This window comes from Apium graveolens, chromosome 2 (assembly GCF_009905375.1).
Source record: "Apium graveolens cultivar Ventura chromosome 2, ASM990537v1, whole genome shotgun sequence".
In the NCBI taxonomy this organism is placed as follows: Eukaryota; Viridiplantae; Streptophyta; class Magnoliopsida; order Apiales; family Apiaceae; genus Apium; species Apium graveolens.
Genome location: NC_133648.1, coordinates 27,204,501 through 27,228,195, shown reverse-complemented (window position 1 = coordinate 27,228,195; position 23,695 = coordinate 27,204,501).

The window sequence follows — 23,695 nt, the reverse complement described above, 5'->3', positions numbered from 1 at the left end:
TGAGTGATGCTTCTCAACATATCGCGACTATCCGGATAATATGAATTCACTGCTTAGAATACCAAGAACCTGTCAGTGAATAGTTACCGTACAATAAACTCCTTCTACCCAACAATGTCCCGATTAAATACAAGGCATGGATCTCGTGTCAAGCCTATCTAATTCAATCACTTGCTTACCATTTACTATGCGTAGTTCTATGCAAATTAGAAACTCCTTTCTAATTTCATTCACTCTGGCCAGAGATTCCTGAACTAGCATAAGTGGATCGGCCTTGAACATTCGCTTCCTTCACTGGAAGTGGTAGATCCTTTATTGATCATACACTATCTTCGTGTACAAATTCCTATACCCAGAAGAGCCCTAATAATTGTCCCTGGAGACTAAGAACTAAACCAAAGCATAGTTCAGTGTACACAAGATGACTATGATGACCTCAAGTCCAAGGATACTTGTACAACTATCACTAAGCGAACAACTGCTGACACGTGAGTGAACTCCATCAGTTGTTCAGCTAGGCGAGTCATGTTCAGTGAACTTATTCTATAATAAGCACCTACATACTAGCTATAGTGTCACCACACAAATGTCTATGAGAACAGACATCCTTCATAATGAAGCAAGCATAGTATGTACCGATCTTTGCGGATTATTAATTACCAGTTAGTAATCCTATGACCAGGAACTATTTAAGTTTAGAGTTATCATCTTTTTAGGTCTCACTATTATGATCTCATCATAATCCATAAATAGCTTTACTCTAAACTATGGTATATCTTATTTAAACACTTAAATAGATAGAGCCCGTAATAAAAACAAAACAAGTCTTTTATTAATATCAATGAAATCAAAACAGATTACATAAAAGTTATTCCTAAATCCTAATACATGATTGGACTTAGGACATATTCCTTTCAATCTCCCACTTGTACTAAAGCCAATCACTCTGGTATCTAATACCCATCTCATCTTTATGACGATCAAAGTGACTTTCAAAAAGTAGCTTTGTGAGTGGGTCTGCTATGTTGTTATGTGTGTCAACTCTATTTCAATACAATATAAGAAATGTTATCGCGCTCCCACTAACCCTTTTGTAGACGCATGGTTCATCTTCGTTTTTGATAAAATCAAACTCTTTGATTGTCTCATCAAAACGAATGTTCCATCTTTCGAGAAGCTTGCTTTAAACCACATATGGTTCGCAACAGCTTACACACTAGGTTTTCATTTCTCTTGGAAATAAAACCACCTGGCTAATTGCCAGATCTCATAGTCGTAGTAAGCAGCAATCGCAAGCAAAATCCGAACTGATTTTAACAGGGCTACAGGTAAAAAGTTTCATCAAAGTCAATCCACTGCCTTTGTTTGAATCCTTTTTCCAAAAACCTGGCCTTAAAGGTCTCCACCTGGCCATCTGCTATAATCTATCTTTTGTATACCGTATACATAGATTCCATTCTGGATTTCATGGCACTATGCCATTTCTCTGAGTCAACACTACTCATAGCCTCATTATAGGTCACAGGGTCGTCATTATCAATGATCGACAAATCATTGTCATTCTCAATGACAAGGCCATAATACCTCTCAGGTTGGCAAGACACTCTCCCTAACCTATGAATGGGCTATTCCACAAAAGGTTGTTCAGTCAGAACAGGTGTTTCCACTCGATCTGTAGTAGTTTGTGCTTCTTGAACTTCATCAAGTTCAATTTTACTCCCACTGTTTCCTTCAAGGATAAACTCCTTTTCCAAGAAGGTAACATGTCTGGAGACAAACACCCGATGATTGGTGTAAAAGTAATACCCTAAAGTCTCTTTAGGATATCCCACAAAACTATATTTTACGGATCGATATTCCAGCTTATCTGGGTCAACTTTCTTGACATAAGCTGGACATCCCCAAATCTTAATGTGTTTAAGACTCGGTTTCCTTTCTTTCCATATCTCATAGGAAGTTTAAGGAACGGATTTTGGAAGGTACCTTATTCAGTAAATATGCTGAGGTTTCCAATGCATAACCCCATAGGAATACTGGAAGATTTGCATAGCTCATCATGGACCGAATTATGTCTAACAAAGTTCGATTTCTCCTTTCAGATACCAATCTGGAGGAGTCCACTGGGAGACTATACCATTTACTTTGAGATAATCTAGAAACTCTCCGTTCAAGTATTCACCACCTCGATCTAATCGAAGAGTTATAATACTATGTTTGGTTGTTTCTCCACTTCATACTTATATTCTTTGAACTTTTCAAAGGCCTCAGACTTGTGTTTCATCAAACACATATCTGAATCCAGATCTATCATCTATGAAAGTAATGAAGTATGAAAATCCACCCATGGCTTGCGTAGACTATGGTTCACATACATTTGTGTGTACCAATCCTAGCAAATCTGCAGCCCTCTCTCCATGTCCACTAAATGGAGACTGCAGTGCCACAATAAAGTGAGATTTTCATCATCCCTTTTCTTTTATTAGTTTGTTCAATCTGAAGTAAATTATGTCACATATATACAGACCATTATTTAAAGCACCACGTCCATAAAGAATATTATCTCTAAAAATAGAACATTCATTATTCTCAATAATAAATGAAAATCCAGCCAAGTCTAACATGGGAATAATATTCCTCACAATCGAGGGAACAAAATAACAATTATTTCAAACAATAGTCTTGCTCGTAGGCCTATGTAAATGAAATGATTTTACATCTTCAGCAGCAACTCTTGCTCCATTTCCATCAGTAGAATCACCTCTTCTTCCTCAAGAGTCCTACTTCTCCTTGGTCCCTGCAACAAATTGCAGATTTGAGAACCACAGGCGGTATCTAATACCCAAGTAGAAATTTGATTTAATGACATATCCATTTCTATCATGAACATACCTGAATCAGAAGCGGTAGTCTCACTACCCTTCTTCTTCTTCAATTCTCCAAGGTAAACCTTGCAGTTCCTCTTCCAGTGCCCCACCTTGTTACAGTGAAAGCAAACAATTTTGCTCTCGGGGTCTTCAGCTTTTGGTGGAACCGGCATTTTCTCACCTACTTTCTTCTTCTTGGAAGGGTTCCTCTTCCTTTTCTTAGGATTGGAACCTTCACCAATTAGAAGAACAGAACTCTTCTTAGGGGAAAAATTCGATTCCGCAGTCTTCAACATGTTGTGGAGTTCAGGCAGGCTGACATCCAACTTATTCATGTGAAAGATCATAACAAACTGCGAGAACGAACTCGGAAGCGATTGCAAGACCAAGTCTTGGCTCAGCTCCCCATCCATGACAAAACCAAGTTGTCCAAGATGTTCAATCAAATTGATTATCTTAAGTACATGGTCATTCACAGATGATCCCTCAGACATCCTACAACCGAACAACTCCTTCGATATCTCATATCGAGCTGTCCTCCCCGCCACATCATACAACTCTTGTAGATGCATGAGGATAGTGTGAGCATCCATATACTCATGTTGCTTCTGTAGCTCAATGTTCATGGAAGCTAGCATGATGCATTGAGCAACATTTTCATCATCTATCCATTTACGATACATAACATGTTCATCATTATGTGCATCACTAGCAGGTTTAGTAGGCTTAGGTGAGTCAATCACGTATTCCAGCTTCTCAATCCTGAGAACAATTCTCAAGTTTCGAAGCCAGTCAGCATAATTAGGACCAGTCAATTTGTGAGCATCTAGTATGCTCCTGAGTGATAGTGCAGAAGACATAACGTACAAAGTAAATCTGTAAATGATAAACACATAACAACACTTAGCAAATATTCGATTTCATTTCAAAACACTATATGAATCGGGTCTTTATTCATAAGTGGCTCCCACTAGTTTATCTAATTTATTCAACCCCCTACGTGAAAAATTAAGCATTCATAATGCTAGTGGGAATAGGGGTCCTACATTCCATTACACGACCCCGGCTGTAGCACGAACCGCCATGTAATGTTCAATAGGCAGACAACTCTTGTCAATTACATCTCATGTTATTCCCTAATCAAACTTTAGCCTCTTCAATAATTGAGTCTCGGCTGTAGCACGACAAACTCAATATTCTAAGTCAAGTCTAACCCAACATTCCGTACAGTTGAATCAGTCCCCAAAGGCCCACGGCTGTAGCACGTACTGACCTTTAGATTCTTATTCAATGTACACATCTCTATGTAATAGACAAGTATTTCTTATTTCAAAATCAAAGCCCTCGGCTGTAGCACGAACCGACAATGATTCAAAAATAAGAACTACTTTTCTATCATGTTGGAAGGCTATGACCGACACAAGCCCGTTGTGTCATTGGCCAATTACTACTTGATATTATTTAATTTTAGAGGGATTATATTACGTTACAATCATAATCATATTATAAAGAAATTTTTCCTTTTAAATTAAATATTTCAAATCAATAATCAATAATCAGATGATTCCCAGATCGGGTGGAGCATTGTCAAGAGGCGTCACTTAATAACCCTTTCTTACAAATAGAAATCTGTTGTTGACAGAATCATCCTTTCTCTCATATCGAAAATTCATATTCAATTACGTGTTTCATAAACACAAGAATCTCATGATTGTATTCATAATATTGTTCTTAAGGTTATGAAACAATTTCACTATACTAGGTTGTCTAACAAACGCCTTATGTTCATTCAAGTTCACCTAAATCTATCATCGCATGATAAACTAAGCATATATCACATATATCAACATGAATAAACATCAAGGTAGGCATGTTACATCATCTAGCACATTAGAACAAGCAATATACATCTCTATGTATCACATGAAGCATTTAAAAGCAATTAAAACAGTCAAAAACAACTTTAAAACACTTCATGGAAATATAAACAGTTCAAAACTTTTATATAAACTCAAATTGATTACTCCATTAGATCCGTCTCGGAAAAACGAATCCAACGGTATATTGCACGCCCAAAACGGAGTTACGAAACTCCCAGAAAATCAATTTTAATATCAACAGACGGGCTGTAACGCATTACAAGAACGCGTTACAAGCCCTGTAACGCATTCCGGTGATGCGTTACACCCCTTTTAAGCCATTAAAGGGTGTAACGCATTCCGTGAATGCGCCACAGGTGTGTAACGCATTCCCGGAATGCGTTACACCCCTATATTTTTTTTTATTGCAGCCGTCGTTGCTTTTCGAATAGCGCGCCTAACAACTCACCTGTACCTTGTCTTTTCTTTAATTCCATGCATCATCAACAGCAGACAACACAGGAGTACTTTTATACAAAGCAGATAATATATATATACAACATATTATATATATATATGATTAATTAATCACGAATTTAATTTTAAGAACTTCAAAAATTCATAATAAAAAATCTATACATCATAAAATTATGAAAAAAATACTCGGACGATCTACAACACTTGTAGAACCCAGATCAACATTCAAAATTATTCTAAGAAACGATTTCTCATCAGACAAAAATAATCCATGATATAAATTGTAAAAATCATAATTAATTCAAACAAGCACATAAAATTCTGAAATTTTTACCAAAGATCTATATGCATACAACCTATGCTCTGATAACAATGTTGGATTTTTAACGCAGCGGGGGCATGGCAAAACACTTTTACACATACAAAATCCAAATAAAAGCATATAAATCGTGAATAAAAATTCGAGGGATCGAATCTAACCTTTTAAAATAATTCAGAGACAACGATCAGAGATCCTTAGCAGTTGCTCCTCAAGTGTGAAGCACTCCACCGGTATCCACCAAGAAAACGATGTTAAGGTGGAGAGAATTGGGTTTTCCAAACTTTTTGGGTTTTCGGGTTCGATGTGGGTTCTAATAAAATAGGGTCTATAATAGTGTATTTATAGGCAAAATTTTCAGCTGAAATTTTCCCATAAATATTATTATTATTATCCCATTTATTATTCTCATTAATAATTAAAACACCTTTTAATCATTAATCCTTTTTCTAAACACTTTAGAAATAATTCTCTCTCTTGATTTAATTTCCAAAAATTAAATCCTTTAATTAATAATATTAAGAACTTTTCTTAATTAATTTATAATCAATTAAATCTCATTTAATCAATTATTAAATTTGCCAATTAATTATTTATTTCACAAATAAATAATTATTAGCCATTATTAATTAATTCCTCCACCAATAAATCATTCTCTTTTTATGGTGTGACCCTGTAGGTTCAATATTAAGCCGGTAGTAGAAATAAATAATAATAAAACTATTTTATCATTATTTATATAAATTCTCTAATTTATTAAATATGATTAATTAATTAATCACATTTATTCTACATCGTGAGTGATGCTTCTCAACATATCGCGACTATCCGGATAATATGAATTCACTGCTTAGAATACCAAGAACCTGTCAGTGAATAGTTACCGTACAATAAACTCCTTCTACCCAACAATGTCCCGATTAAATACAAGGTATGGATCTCGTGTCAAGCCTATCTAATTCAATCACTTGCTTACCATTTACTATGCGTAGTTCTATGCAAATTAGAAACTCCTTTCTAATTTCATTCACTCTGGCCAGAGATTCCTGAACTAGCATAAGTGGATCAGCCTTGAACATTCGCTTCCTTCACTGGAAGGGGTAGATCCTTTATTGATCATACACTATCTTCGTGTACAAATTCCTATACCCAGAAGAGCCCTAATAATTGTCCCTGGAGACTAAGAACTAAACCAAAGCATAGTTCAGTGTACACAAGATGACTATGATGACCTCAAGTCCAAGGATACTTGTACAACTATCACTAAGTGAATAACTGCTGACACGTGAGTGAACTCCATCAGTTGTTCAGCTAGGCGAGTCATGTTCAGTGAACTTATTCTATAATAAGCACCTACATACTAGCTATAGTGTCACCACATAAATGTCTATGAGAACAGACATCCTTCATAATGAAGCAAGCATAGTATGTACCGATCTTTGCGGATTATTAATTACCAGTTAGTAATCCTATGACCAGGAACTATTTAAGTTTAGAGTTATCATCTTTTTAGGTCTCACTATTATGATCTCATCATAATCCATAAAAAGCTTTACTCTAAACTATGGTATATCTTATTTAAACACTTAAATAGATAGAGCCCGTAATAAAAACAAAACAAGTCTTTTATTAATATCAATGAAATCAAAACAGATTACATAAAAGTTATTCCTAAATCCTAATACAAGATTGGACTTAGGACATATTCCTTTCATAAACATGTTATTCCAGTAGGACATGCTAAATGGCATTTGAGGCATACTGTATGCAGCATAATATGGATTAGGTGCAAATGGCATATTAGCAAACTGTGCATTCATGTTCTATGTAGGCATAGCATTAACAGGCATGGGGGGCATTGCATTCATGTTGGGAAATTGAGACTAAACAGATATGGGAGTAGGCATGGCAGATTTGTAATTAACAGACAAATGATTTACACTACCACACTTGACACAGATTTTTCTAGGAGCATATTTATCAGGTGTGTAGTTATTGTGTTTGTTAATCCCTACTTTACCATTCCTGTTGTTTTTCCTTTTAGTCTCTGTTTTTATCTCAATTTTCTCAAGTCTGTCACTTAGCTGTTTGACAATCATGTGACAACATTACCCCTTTTTCCTTTCTTAACTTGACTTGACTATCCTGAAACAAAGTTCTTGGAAACAGACCTATACTTCTCATTTAGCTTGATTAGCTTGGCTTTGCTAATGGGCTTGCTCACAGCCGACGAATGAGGATTTTCATCTTTCGACGAATAACACTTTTTGTTATCCGACGGATAGTCCTCATCATTCGTCGAGTCTACATCTGTCAGCAAACCATCTACCAAATTAGGTTCTAGTTTCTCTTTATTCTTTTTCCAGGCTTCATCACAAAAAGACTCAATTCCTTGAACTTTGGTGATTTGAGCATGGACATCCCTGGATGTTTTCCATGCTTTAATCACCTCTTGTTCACGCTCGAGCTGCTTCTTTAAAATCTCTTCCTTTTTCAAGGACTAAGTTAATTCCTCCTTGGCAATCTTACACTCAATCCTTAGTTTCTCAAAATCAACAAACTGAGACTCAAGCACATTATTCCTCTCACTTAAAAACAAGTTGTTTTATTTGATTTTAGCATTTTCTTTAGTAAGAGACTTAAGTGTAACACGCAAATGATATAATTCTGTAGATATGTCATTTATGGCATCATTACACTCAGCTTTAGATAAATGTGCAAGGTTTGTAGTGATTACCTGATTGCTTGAGGAACTTGTCTCTGTTTCATCAGACTTGGCCATTAGGGCTAGATTGACATAGCTGACATCTTCATCTTCATCCAAACCATCTGCTGCCCAGTCATTCTCTTGTGTAATGAAAGCCCTTTCCTTTTGTTTGAGTAGATCAAAGTATTTTTGCTTATAATCCACAGACTCAAATCTTTTCTTACTGGAATCTGACTTTCTACACTCATTTGCAAAATGCCCTGTCAAGCCACATTTGAAACATTTAATTTTTTGACTTATCCACCATGTTTCTATTTGGCTTGGCTGCTCCAAAGTTATTCTTAAACTTGAGCTTGGAAAATCTCCTAGAAAGAAATGCTAGGTGCTCATCAATGTCCTCCATGTCATCTTGACTCAATGAATCTTCACTTTCTACTGCAATCCCCTTGCCCTTGCTTTCACAGACCTTAGAAGTTGACTCAACAGCTTCCATCTTCACTTCCTTCTCCTTTTCCAAATCAGCAACTAGTGCAATGGATCCTCCTTTCTTCTTTCCTCTCTCCATCCTTTCATCCTGCTCTATCTCAAGCTCGTAGGTCTTCAGGATGCCATACAGTCTCTCCAAAGTAAACTCTTTGTAATCTTGTGAGTTTCTTAATGAGACTGTCATTGGTTTCCATTCCTTTGGAAGAGATCTAAGGAATTTCAGATTAGAGTCTTTAGTCTGATAGACTCTTCCATGCAACTTAAGAGCATTTAGTAGTTTTGGGAATCTACTAAAAATGTCAGTGAGTGACTCACTTTCTTCATTGTGAAAATGCTCATATTGCTGAATCAAGAGCTGCATTTTATTTTCTCTAACTTGCTCGGTGCCATCACAGATTATCTGTATAGTATCCCAGACTTCCTTGGCAGTTTTGCAGTTAATAATGTTGTCAAACATGTCTGCATCAACTCCATTGAATAAAATGTTCATGGCCTTTTTATCCTTCCTGACTTGTTCAATGTCAGGATCAGACCATTCGTGCCTTGGCTTGGGAACTGATGGCTCGTTTCCTGTTGCAGCTCTCATTGGAACATGAGGACCTCTTTCTATGCAATCCACATAGGCCTCATCTTGAGAAAGCATATGAAGATGCATCTTTACCTTCCAATGATGGTAATTATCTTTATCTAGAAAAGGAATCTTGACTTCAACGTCTTTCTTGTTCATCTTGCTGAATTGTTTTGATCTTTAAACTCTTTGTAGATTAAGAGCTTGCTCTGATACCAATTGTTAGTCCCTTAACAATATAGCAAGAATTACAGAAGGGGGGTTGAATGGAATTCTTGAACCTTTTTCTCGAAATAAAATTGTTCAACTCGAATATAGATATAAGTGTTTTGATTAGCACAATGCGGAATAGAAACTTAATTGAATCAAAACATAAGTAATTAAAAACAAGAGTCTTTAAAAACTTTCCGGTGGATTTAAACAATTCCACCAGAGATATATATTATATATCGAGAGGACTCTGTGTGCAAGAATGCTCACAGCTACTTACAAATCGAACTACTGAGAATACAGGGAAATGCTAATGATTCTGCTTACAAAGATTTCTCTGTTTTTGTATCTCAGCAACCTTATTCTATTTGCTACGTTCTTGGTTTATATATTACCAAGATTACAAAGTCAAAAAGACTGAATAAATATAAAAACTATCATTCTTAAGCTTTGCTGCTTTTCGTCCTCTATTACCCAGTTAATGGGCTTCCACAGTAGATTTGTATACATCTCGACGGCTGTGCTCAGCTTTCACTGTTCAACTGTTGTTTGAATTCTTTATATGATCATCCATTGGATTTTATGAACATCCGTTGGATATATGATCATCCGTCGACTTTCTGAACATCCGTTGATGGCTTCATTGATCATCCGTCGACTGCTATACTAAACATTAGTTAGTCATTTGATCATCCATCGATGGCTTTGTTAATCATCTGTCGGTAGCTATTTTGAAACTTGACTTCATTTCACTTATGCAGAATTACAAGACATCATTTATATACAATTAATCAACCTATTCTGCATATCTAGTTAAAGTCAACATGACTTATAGGCTACTACAGAATCTATACAAAGATGTATACAGAACTGTGTTACAGACTTATTATTACATAAGCTACTCACTCAATGGATAATAAGTTAACATCCGTCGGGACTATAATGAGTTATCCGTCGGGACTATAATTCTTATTCGTCGAGTGTTACATTATTTCACTAAGTAAAATCTACTTAAATGTTTTGTTTGGGAAATCATCAAGTACACAACTTATGCATAACACATGGTATAATAAACGTAGTCTTTATACTGAATAAATAATAAACCAAATACGAAACAAGAGTATAGGTTCACGAATAAGAAAACTAGCATCCAAAATTACAACTTAGAATAAATAATCACAAGTATAAACTAGATCTTCTTCGCCTTCATCGAATTATGCTAAAACGGTCTTCTTACGCCTTCTCCTTGAGCTCTAGTACATCTCCTTATGAAAAATGACCTTTATTTAGGTATATATAGCAGCCCATGCATAGTAGAAGTCCTCCAATCAAAAGCCCACAAGAATCAGGATTCAGAAATCCCGACCCGGCGCGGCCGCGCGCTTGATCAGCGCGGGTGCGCTGTGTTTCAGCTTCTCGGGCGTGGGCGCGCGCTATGACAGCGCTGGCGCGCCGACCTTCTGGAAAAACTAATTTTTTTTTCTTCTGTTCTTGCTGCAATGAGTTGGTCTTCACGAGCCTTATTCCTTGGACACCATCAGAACACTATATTAGCATCAAATCAATGCTAATTCACCTAAATTCCGGATTAATTCCTGAAATGCAAAAACACTAGAAAACACATTCAAACACCAATAACTTGAGTACAAAAACACCAATTCAAAGCTTAATGGAGCGTTATAAAGTGTCATAAATGCCACTCAACACTATAGAACCAACCGCAAATGCGCCATTATTTGAGAGAAGAAAGAGATGTGAGAAATGAAAGTGAAGAAAACTTTTTGTGTTTGGGAAGATATGATTGAACTGGATGATGAATGGTGGTTTAAATAACCATTAGAGAGAGAATATAAAAGGACTAGGGATTTGGTTAATAATTAACTGGGGAGTTAATTTTATGATTTAACCAAAAAATCTAAATGATACACGTCTCCCTAGACTGATTTGTAATGATGACAATGTATTCATGCACACTTTAGCAAATAAATTACTTAACTGAACATGCATATAGAGAAATACATCATTAATTCTCAAAAATAGTATCTTCAAAAACATTAAGGACATCATCAATATTTGATCAATTTATATCAGGATTTGATGAAATAAAAAATAACAGAAAATTATATGTCCCAACTAACCATACCAAGTTCATTGACAAGCTTTGTAAATGTTGCTTCAGGTAATGGCTTTGTGAAGATATCAACCAGCTTCTGATCAGTAGGAACAAAATGGAGCTCAATTGTTCCTTCCCTAACATGCTCTCTTATAAAGTGATATTTGATACTGATATGTTTAGTAAGAGAGTGTTGCACTGGGTTTCCTGTCATGGCAATAGCACTTTGATTATCACAATAAATAGGAATTTTAGTAAATTATAATCCAGAGTCCATGAGCTGGTTCCTCATCCATAGTAGCTGAGCACATCAGCTTCCAGCTGCAATATATTCAGCTTCAGCAGTTGAAGTAGAAATGGATTTCTGCTTCTTACTAAACCATGAGACTAATCTTCCTCTCAAAAACTGACAACTTTCAGAGGTACTCTTCTTGTCTATTTTAACTGTAGATGTGGCTTCCTAGGATTTTCTTGAAATCTTGCACACAGATAGGTGGCAAACATAATGTTTGGCCTACTAGCCATTAAGTACAGGAGAGAACCAATCATACCTCTGTAGTTTGTGATATCGACTATTGTACCTTCATGAGGATCAAGCTTTGTAGCAGTTGTCGTAAGAGTAGTTGCAGGTGCACTTTCTTGCATATTAAACCTTTTCAACAGATTCTTTGTGTACTTGGACTGATTAATGTAGATGTCATCATCAGTCTATTTAATTTGTAGTCCCAAGAAATAGCTCATCTCTCCCATGATACTCATTTGATATCTTGATTGCATCAACTTTAAGAACTTATCACACAATTTTTGATTAGTTGATCTAAAAATAATATTATCCACATAAATTTGAACTAATAGCAAATCTTTACCTTTATTCAGATAAAATAAAATTTTATCTATTGTATCTCTTTTGAATCCATTTTCAAGTAGAAACTGAGTAAGAGTCTCATACCATGCTCTAGGTGCTTGCTTTAGTCCATATAGTGCTTTGTCAAGTCTATAAACATAGTCAGGATGTTTAGAATCCACAAAACCTGGTGGTTGTTCAACATAGACTTCTTCTTCAAGTTCTTCATTGAGAAATGCACTCTTGACATCCATCTGAAAGACTTTGAATTTCTTGTGTGTAGCATATGCCAAGAAAATTCTGATTGCTTCCAGCCTAGCAACATGAGCAAATGTTTCATTATAGTCAATGCCTTCCTGTTGGGAATATCCATTAGCCACTAACCTTACCTTGTTTCTGATAATGGTTCCATCAGAACCAGTTTTATTTCTGAAGACCCACTTTATGCCTACAATTGACCTGTTCTTAGGTCTAGGCACCAGTTTCCATACAATTGTTTAAGGGGGGTCGGATACAATAGTATAAATGTTTTGAACAAGTATTAAAATATAACAGTTCTTTATATATCTGATAAAAACTGTTACAAACTCTCTCAAGAAATATTGATGTTCTTGAGAGCTGCTATGACATACAATGCTCAAGTTTGAAAGTAGATTGTGATACAGACATTCATTTTGAGTTGCACTTCTAGTCTTTACACCTTTATCAGGATTTCCAATGATCAGATCAGGATTGTGATCTTTGGTCCATTTTCTGGCATGAGGAAATGTCCTTCTTGAGCTAGATGCTCCCCCTGAATCAATTTTGTTATCTCCTGATGAAGTATTAGGACTTGACTCATGTTCACCTGATATTGAATCAGCATTAGATTCTGAATGACCAGATTGAGAAGAACCTTGAGTTGATTCTTCAGTGTTAGTACTGTCAATTGAACCTTGCAGTTGCTCCCCCTCAACATGTGCAAGTTCATTAGTACATTGATCATCTTCAGGATCTCAAAGAGTATCAGGATTTAGATTATCAGTAGTTGATGATCTATTAGAGTCTGATGTAGATTCCAACAGTGCATTTTCATTTGCAAAGATCAAACTTTCATGAGAGTCTTCTCCGAAACCAGGAATCTTCTTATCATCAAAAGACACATTGATAGAGATAACCACAGTATTTGTTCTCAGATTGAAAACTTTGTATGCTCTTGATGGTGAATAACCAAAAAGATTCTTTCATCAGCTTTTGATTCAAATTTTCCTAGCTGATCAGTGTGAGTTCTCAGAACAAAGCACTTACATCCAAATACATGGAGATGTTTCATACTTGGCTTCTTTTCTTTCAGCATCTGATAAGGAGTAACACCATGTCTGTTTATCAGAGTGATATTTTGAGTGTAACAAGCTGTGTTTACTGCTTCAGCCTAGAAGTAAGTGGGTAATTTGGCTTCTTCTAGCAGAGTCCTGCCAGCTTCAATCAAGGTTCCGTTCTTCCTCTCAACAACACCATTTTGTTGAGGTATACCAGGAGCTGAGAATTGTTGTTGTATACCTTTGTACTTGCAGACTTCCTCAATCCTTGAGTTCTTGAACTCAGTGCCATTATCACTTCTCGGTATTTTCACTTTGAAATTTGTTTCATTTTCAATTTGTTTTACATGATCCAGAAGAATTTCTGAAGTTTCATCCTTCCTGTGTATAAAATAAACCCAGGCGTATCTAGTGAAATCATCAATAATTACAAGTGTGTACCTTTTCTTGTTGATAGACATTATGTTTACTGGTCCAAAGAGATCCAAGTGTAGCATATGATTTGGTTCAGTGATGGAGAATTTTGTTTTACTTTTGAAGGATACTCTTCTTTGTTTGGACTTTTGGAAAGCATCACAAAGACCATCAGATGAGTTTAGCATATTTGGTAATCCTCTCACTAGCTCCTTCTTGGCAAGTTCATTGATAAAATTGAAGTTGAGATGTGAGAGCTTCTTGTTCCAATTTCAGCTTTCATTTACTGATGCCTTAGAGATAAGGAAAGTAGCTTCCTTCTCAAGACTTTCATGCAACCTTGCGTCATATATGTTACCATGTCTGTATGCTTTCAAGACAACTTTCTTTGTCTTAATGTGAACAACTTCACAGTGAGAGTCATAGAACACCACATGATAACCTTTGTCAGTGATCTGACTGATGCTTAGTAGGTTGTGCTTCAGTCCTTTCACCAAAGCCACATTCTCTATAACCACCTTTCCAATCACCAAGTTGTCGTATCCCAGAGTGTGTCCTATATTTCCATCCCCATAAGATACATTTGGGAGAACCTTCATCTCAAATTCTGACAATAGGGATTTATTTCCAGTCATATGTCCTGAACATCCACTATCCAAGACAAGAATGTTTTTCATGTACCCTGCAATCAGAAAGATGATTAATTAGAAGGATTTTTAAGGACCCACACTTGTTGGGCCCTTGTTTTGGACAACTTAAGTTTCTGTGATTCAGAGTCATTCCTGACAGTTTTTCCTTTAACATAATTTGTCTTATCAGAAGTAGATTTAGTAGAACTGGCAGTATTAAACACATAAGCAGTTTTATTGAATTTTGGCAAAGGTTCATAGAAATTATGATACAGCTTATGATAAGAACTACAAGTGTAAATTGAATGCCAACTACTACCACAATGAAAACAAGGATTTTATGGTTTATAAAATACTAAATCTACCCCTAACATCAGACTCAGGAATAACAGTTTTCCTTTTCTTACTCCTCTTGCAATCAATAGCAAGATGATTAGTATTACCACAGTTAAAACAAGTTTTTCTAGGAGCATTGGGAACAACCTTATAGTTAGAATCTTTAGAAATACCTTGCTTACCATTCCTGTTTCTTTTTGGATTTTTATTTGAGGTTTATCAGTAGCTTCAGATAATTTCTTTTTCAATTGTCCTTTAGACAAAAGTCCTATATTCTTTTCTTTCTTAACAGTCTTAATGGTTTCCTTATTTTCCTCTCCTTGAGTTTTATCATTTACTTTTTTTTTGATATGCAGAGGTTGAACCCTTCTCAAAAGTAGATTTAGGTTCATTAGCTTCTGAAGAAATAAACTTAATAGGAGTCTTAAGGGTAATTTCATTTTCAGTGTCAACATATTTAATTCCATCTTTATAGCCAAGACATTTTTTCTAGTTTTCTTAGAGATCATCTCATGAACCTTTTTGCCTGAATCAGTCCAGGCTTTAAGGGTTTTCCTTTTGTTTTCTAAATCATTTTCCAAGTTACTGTACCTAGCCTCAAGTATCTTTACTGTATGTTTAGCTTTCTCATATTCTTTTTGAATTTCAATTTGATTTATTGAGTCAGACTGTAACTGATCATTCCTAGATTTTAAGATCTCAATTTCTGTTAATAGTTTATTATTCTCTAGAGTCTTATTCTTAAAATTTCCATGGAGAGACTTAAGAATAGACTTCAATTCAGATATATCCTCAGTATTAAGAGAAAAGAAAGATGTTAGTACCTTGGAGACGGGAGAAGCATGATTATCAAAACTAGCCATTAGTGCATAGTTTGTTCCTTCATTTTCAGAATCAGTGGAATCCATCCAGTCCTTGCTTGATGTGATCAAAGCTTTATTCTTCCCTTTGTCATTTCTTTCCTTTTTGCATTCAGTAGCAAAGTGACCAGGTTCATCACAGTTGTAGCACTTGATCTTTGATCTGTCAATTTTTCCAGCCTTCAAATCATTTCATTCTCTTCTTCCAGAAGGCTTCCTTTCTCCTCCAGTAAACTTCTTCCTAAAGCTTCTATTCTTCTGAGACTTCCTGAACTACATCCTCTTGAAACCCTTAACCATCATAACATCCATCTGCATGACATCAGAATCTATCATGTTCTCATCAGTTTCAAAATCAGTGTCATCATCAGGATTTGATGATGAATCATCAGTATCTGATTCTGGTAGATAGTTCTTTTTCCTTGTAGCTTCAACTTTCTTGTCTTTTGAGGCTTTAGCATTCACTTTTAAGGTAGCTGACTTTCCCTTGTTACTTTTCCTCTGTTTCCTTTGTTGGACTTCCAAGTCATGAGTCTTCAGCATGCCATAGATTTCATCCAGAGTGACTTTGTTAGGTCACACAACACTGTAGAAGGGGGTTGAATACAGTGTTATTACAATCAAATCGATTTTGAACACAAGTTATAGTAAACATATATATTCAATATAATAAACTCTGTTACAGTGGAACTTTTCTCTCTCAATGATGAATAAATATCACTAAGAGCTGCTAGGTTATAATGTATAATCTTCTCAATAATGATAACACATATAGTGTAAACCTAAGTCTGTATTTATATACTACACAGTTACAAGATAACTTCTAATTGATATGGAATACAATTATGTTTCCTAAAATATATCAATCAGATATCTTCTACAAGTCTTCCAGTCTTCTAACTCTTTCCATGCATATCTTCTTTTGTTCTAGTCTCGATCTTCTATTGTAAATCAGCTTCCTTCCTTAACTGTAAGTCCTCCCGCACTTAAGTTCTGATATGACCTTAAGTTCTGATATTAAGTTCTGACTTCCAGTAAGTTCTGATTTCAGTAAGTCCTGATTTATCCTGTTGTTAAGTTCTGAAAACTAAACACAAATCATATTAGACATGACATCTCAAATATATCTAAAAATCTCCCCCAACTTGTAAATTATACAAAATATACAAGTTAATAGATTTGATGATGTCAAAAACATTTAAGTACAAATGCAATAAGAGTTTAACTAGATAACTAACTACAACTTACAGTCCTTGTAGCTTTTACCAATCTCACTGAGTCAATCTGAATCCATAATGATTCTTGACAAAGCTTGATATCAGCTTTTCTTCTTTAATCCTCAGGACTTGAGAGAGTGTAGTCTTGACTTGCTTCATCTCTTCATTCTGACTTCCAATCTGGTAGATTACAGTCCTTAAAGCAGAGATATGGTTTCTTTCTAAACCATCATTCAGTCTTATTACCCTTGGATGAGAAGAATCTTCATTGTAACATATACATTTCTCTTTCAGTATCTCTTCAAGCTTAGCTGAATTCTTCTTCATTGGAATTTCACTTCCATCATTTTCAACAATACTAGGAATGAATTCTGTAACTCTTGAACCATAAATTCTTGCTTTATCTCTGATGGTCTTCAATATGAACTTTGACCATCTCCTGGTAATATCAGACTTTACCTCTAAAAGGTAATAAAAGAATTGAAGTTCTTTCAATGATTTGTTCAACACATCTGATTCTGACATTTGATATGTCCTTCCATATTCAAGAAATAGAATCAGATTTTCCTTAACATTGTGCTTGTTATGAGCATCCAGTACCACTTGAACAAATATAACTTTATCAAAATATTTATGTGTAACATCTTCAAGAGGTCTGTCAGTCAATAGAAATGGATCTTTAGTAGCAACTTCATGTCATGTCATGATCTTAGCTTCATCAGAACCTATCCCAACCATGTCTCTTGGTTCTCTAGCATTTAACCCAATAGTCATGAAAGTAGATAGTAATTGGCTTTTCTTTGGATCTGATGGTTTGATATTTTTCCACATAAGTTTCTTTTTATCAGCTACTTCCATTTTGTCTAAATCAACTTGAGCACTGTCAGAGGTTGACTTGATGACTTTATCAGAACTTGCTGTATCTGTTGTAACTTGCAGTTCTTCACTCTGAATAACTTGAGCTTTGTCTGAGGTTATCTTTGATTCTTCAGAAATCTTTTTCTTTTCAGAGTTTGAACATCTGCATCTTCATCAAGAATATCATCATTAACTTGAACCATTTTGCACACAGGTTTTATAGGATTTGAGGAATTTTGATTTCCTGTGGCTTGATTGGTTCATCAATTTTTCCTTTCCCTTTGTTTTTGGGATCAATCTCAGTTTGTGATCTTGTTTTGGGCTTTGATGCCTCAGTATATGACTTCTCCTTGATCACAATGCCTTTTTCCTTAGGCCTTGGAGGTTTCTTTACAACAGAAGCTTTTAGATTTAGATTTTTCTTTTCATCTTTAAATCTAGCTTCTTCCTCCTTGAGATTTTCTAAATCCATTCTTGGATTATGCTTCAGAAATAATATTCTAGTAATTTCCTCATCAAGTGTTTGAATCTTCGGATCCTTGTAGTAGACTTTAGTCTGCTTTCCCTTGAGCTTCAGAGTTTGCATGAACTTATGAGAATCTTGACTTCCACCTTGTATCAGAACATTAGGCTTTGTCAGACTTTGCTCATCATAACTTGATATCAGATTTTGAGTTTGAGTACTTGCTATCAGATTTTGAGTTTGAGCAGCTTCAGAACTTGTCTTCTTTTGTGTAGAAGATTTGCTTGCATCAATACTTAGTTTCCTTGAAGAAACCTTGCTGCTCTGCCCTTTACTTTGAACTTGACCTCTACCCATGCTAGGGTTTCCCTGTTCATCAGCTTCATCATCTTTCTTCTTCAGTAATTGATCATTTAAGCATTTGGACTTAACTAACTTCTCCCCCTTTTTGGCATCATCTGATAATAGGAGTGAGAGAAGAAGTTCCACTGAAGATTGAATATCATTCAATTGAGCCTGTTGAGAAGCTTGATTAGCCAGGACCTCAGAGATTTGGGCATGTTGCTTCTCTTAAGTTTTCTTAATTGTTTCTACTTTCTCAAGTGTAGGTATGATAATCCTTGTCTTGTCAAGCTTGATCTGCATATCTAGCTTATTAGCTGATTCTTGTAGTTTATCAACCTTTGCTTGAGTTTCAGAATGTAGACCTTGAAGGCTTTTGGTAGTTAGAGCTGTGATTTTAAGTTGAGTCTTGAAATCAATACTAGTTATCAGCTCATCAGCCTTAGCAATGTGCTCTGTCAAAACTTTAGAGCTTGGAATGAAATCAGTTTCATTCCACTTCTTGGTCCACTCTACTCCTCTACGACTTTTAATCCCAAGGTATAGGAGCATACTGTTCAACAAATTTCTTGACCAATGCTTCCTTTCCAAGAACAGGAGCTGGAGTATGTACTGAGACACTATCTCCAGAGCTGGATGTAGACTCATCATCCTCTGATAACACAACAGTGTGTGAGGCTATAGGAGTTTCTACTTTATCTTCATCTAAATTCTGATCTTCAGGTTCTTGATCCAGAATTGGTGTAGATGGTATCTCAGCATCAGTATTTAAGATTGGAAAATGAGTTGGAGATTGCTGAGCTGCTGTTGGAGCTTCCAAATACAGAATATTAGGAATGTACATCCTATTGATGTCAATTTCAGGACTTAGGCCTGAATCGTCAACTGTAACATCTTCATGAAGAGGAGAGACTGGAGGTGTAACCACTGTATCAGGGTCAGTGTCTTTGTCTTTAGCTGGAGGTGGCAGAGATTCAATGATAATTGGCTCTTTTGAGATCATAAATTCATGATCTCCTTCCTCAACTTCTTTAAAATCTTCTGATGGATACTTAGCATTATACCTCTTTGCCCTCATTTTCTTCAATCTCCTTGCCAATGAAGGAGTTGCTTTAACAGCATCAGAACTTACAGTTCTCTTTCTTTTCAAGGAATCAGAATCTTGAGCTGCAGTTTCTTCCTGAGAAGTGACATTCTCAGCTTCAATTATCACAGGTTCTGATGCATGAACCTGTGCTTCCTCTTCACTATCAGATTCATCCCTGAGAATCATTTTCCTTCTCTTTTGTGGAAGCTGGGGGACAGACTTTGTCCTCTTTGGCCTGGAAGGGGAAGGTATGATAGTATATGTTGATGATTGAGGTTGAGATGATTGTGTTGGTTTGAAATATGTCATGATGGTAGGTTGAGGTTGTGGTTGAGAACTGGTTGGTTGTGTAGTGGTTGGAGGTTCTGATGGAGGTTTGGATGGTTGGACATCAGGATATATAACATGTTAGATATATTTGATAATGTCATGGCTAATATGTTTTATGTTTAGCTTTCAGATCTTACTTGAACAGGATAAATCAGTACTTAACTGTTGATCAGTACTTATACTGGAAGTCATGACTTAAGGATATCAGTACTTATGTTATCAGGAGATAATCATCAGAAGATAGATATCAGAACTTAAGTGCTGAAGGACGATCAGATAAGGACAGTAGCTGATTAAAGGAAAGAAGATCGAGATAAACATAAGAAGAGATATGCATGAAGAAGGAATTCTGTAAAGAATGGAATACTTGGAAGAAAAGATATCTGATTGATATATTTTAGGAAGCAGAATTATATTCCATATCAATTAGCGATTATCTTGTAACTGTGTAGTATATAAACACAGACATAGGGTTTACACTATAAGTGTTATCATTATTCGAGAAGATTATTTATTGTAACCCTAGCAGCTCTCGTGATATTGTTCATCACTGAGAGGTAACAGTTCCATACTGTAACAGAGTTTATTGTTTCAATAAAGTTTGTTTTCTGTTACTTAAGTTCTTAAAGTTCGATTTGAGTGTACTATACACTGTATTCACCCCCTCTACAGTGTGTGTGTGACCTAACAAGTGGTATCAGAGCCTGTCTGTTAACACACATACAGTTAAAGATCCAAACACAATCATGTCGGACACAGAAACTCCAACTAAGCCTACCAAAACTGAGGAACCACCAAAGACACAAATTCAGAGTTGGTATGAGACCATCAGAGTTCCCATACTGAGACCATCTGAATATCCCATATGGAAGGTAAGGATGACCATGTTCCTGGAAGCAACAGATCCAGAATACCTTGATAGAATCAAGGAAGGCCCTCACAAACCAACCAAGCTCGCTGTTGCAGTTGTAGGTGAAGCAGCAAAGACCGTACCAAAGGAGAAGAGTGATTATACTGCTGAAGATATAGCATCAATTTCTAAGGATGCCAAGCTACGATACTTACTGCATAGTGCCATTGATAATGTAATGTCAAACAGGGTAATCAACTGCAAGACTGCTAAGGAGATATGGGATGCTCTGGAAACAAGGTGTCAGGGAACGGAGACAATTAAGAAGAACAGGAAGACAATACTCACTCAAGAGTATGAACACTTTGACTCAAAGACTAATGAGTCATTGAATGATTTATATGATAGATTTGTCAAACTTTTGAATGATTTGTCATTGATTAATAAAGAGTATGATCTTGAAGATTCAAACCTTAAGTTCCTGTTAGCTCTTCCTGAATGCTGGGATTTGAAGGCAACGACAATAAGAGACAACTATAATCTTGATGAAACAACTCTTGACGAAATCTATGGTATGCTCAAGACTCATGAGCTTGAGATGGAACAAAGAAGCAAGAGGAAAGGAGGAAAGTCAAGGACAGTTGCTCTTAAGGCTGAAGAAGAATCCCCCAAAGCAGCTTCCTCAAAGAAAGACAAGGGTAAAGCTCTTTTCATAAAGTCTGATACTGAGTCATCAAGTTCTGAGAGTGATGATGACTCAGATTCTGAAAGCTTGCCTGAGACTAATGTTGATGAGGAGATGATGAAGCTGTGTGCTCTTATGGTGAAAGGAATCACAAAGATTGCATACAGGAAGTTCAGGAAGGGAAAGAAGTTTTCCAGGAAAGGCATAAGTTCTGATAAGAAGAATTTCAGAAGATCTGAAGGCAGAGGAGGAAAGTCTGACAGAGGAGATTACACCAATGTTAAATGCTATAATTGTGGTGAGAAAGGCCACATATCTCCTGATTGCAAGAAGGTAAAGGGTGACAAAGGCAAGGCTCTTGTCACAAAGCAGAAAAGCTGGACAGACACCTCAGACTCTGAAAGTGAGGAAAACTATGCATTGATGGCAAATGCTGATAAAGAAAGTGCTGAGAGCAGTTCTGAAGCTGCTGAAACAAAGGTACCTCAGACTACTTATGCTTTTTATACTGATGATATTAATGAGTTGAGAAGATATCTTAAAACCATGTTTGTTAGTTATAGAGATCAAACTTTAACATATGAAAGATTAATTTCTGAAAATATTGCATTTAAGAAAAGAAATGATTTCTTAGAAAAAGAGTTAGTCATGTTCCATCAAACTCAGAAGGATAGAGATGATGCTTTTTATGTTAGGGATGAAGTGCTAAAAATGAATAAATCTCTAAAAACTGAGTTAGAAAAGGAAAGAGAGATTATCAGGACTTGGACTAACTCTGGCAAAACAACTCAAAATTTGCTAAGTAGTGGAAACTGGAAAGAGGGCTTAGGTTATGGAGAAGATAAGAATGATAAAGGAACTGAAGAAATTAAGCCTGTTGATAAGCAAAAGCCAAAGTTAAAACCTGTTAAGTTTGTAACTGTAAAGTCTGAAAATGAGAAATCAGAAGTTACAAAGGAATTAACTTCTGACAAACTAAAACAGGAAAAGACAGCTAAAGTGAACATGGGCTTAATGACAAAGAAGCAGCTTAAGCATAAGCTGAAAGATGTTAAGAATGCAAACAAGGTAAAATCACCTAGGAAAAATAGGAATGGAAAGGAAGGTGTGAATAAAAGCAATAATTATAAACCTGTTCCTGATGCTCCTAGGAAAATATGTCATAACTGTGGAAGTTCTAACCATCTGGCTTCTTTTTGCAGGAAGAATAAGAATATTAACTCCTTACCTTCAAAATCAGGAGTTAAGAGTCAGTCTGTTAGATACAAACCACAAAATCCTTGTTTTCATTGTGGTAGTTTATGGCATTCCATTTATACTTGTAAGGAATATCATAGTTTGTACTATGATTATTATCAAATAAAACCTTCTTTGAAGAAAGTTTCCATTGTTCCTTCTAGTGTAAATTCTGATTCAAAGTCTGATAGTGTAAGTTCTGATAAGAAAAATGTTAACATAAACTCTGATGCTAAATCCGCTACAAATGTTAACAAACTTAATAAGACCAAAGGATCCAAGCAAGTTTGGGTCCTTAAAACTAATAATTAGTGGTCTTTGTGATTGCAGGGCAACAGGAAAAATATTCTAGTTCTGGACAGTGGATGTTCAGGACATATGACTGGAAATAAGGCCCTGCTATCAGACTTTGTGGAGAAAGCTGCCCCAAGTGTTTCTTATGGAGATGGCAACATTGGAAAAACATTGGGATATGGCAATATCAATCTTGGAAATGTCATAATTAAAAAAGTAGCTCTGGTCTCAGGACTTAAACACAACCTACTGAGTATAAGTCAAATCTGTGACAGAGGTTATCATGTTGATTTCTTTGAAGAACACTGTGAAATTGTGAGTAAATCTAAAGCCAAAGTTGTTCTGAAAG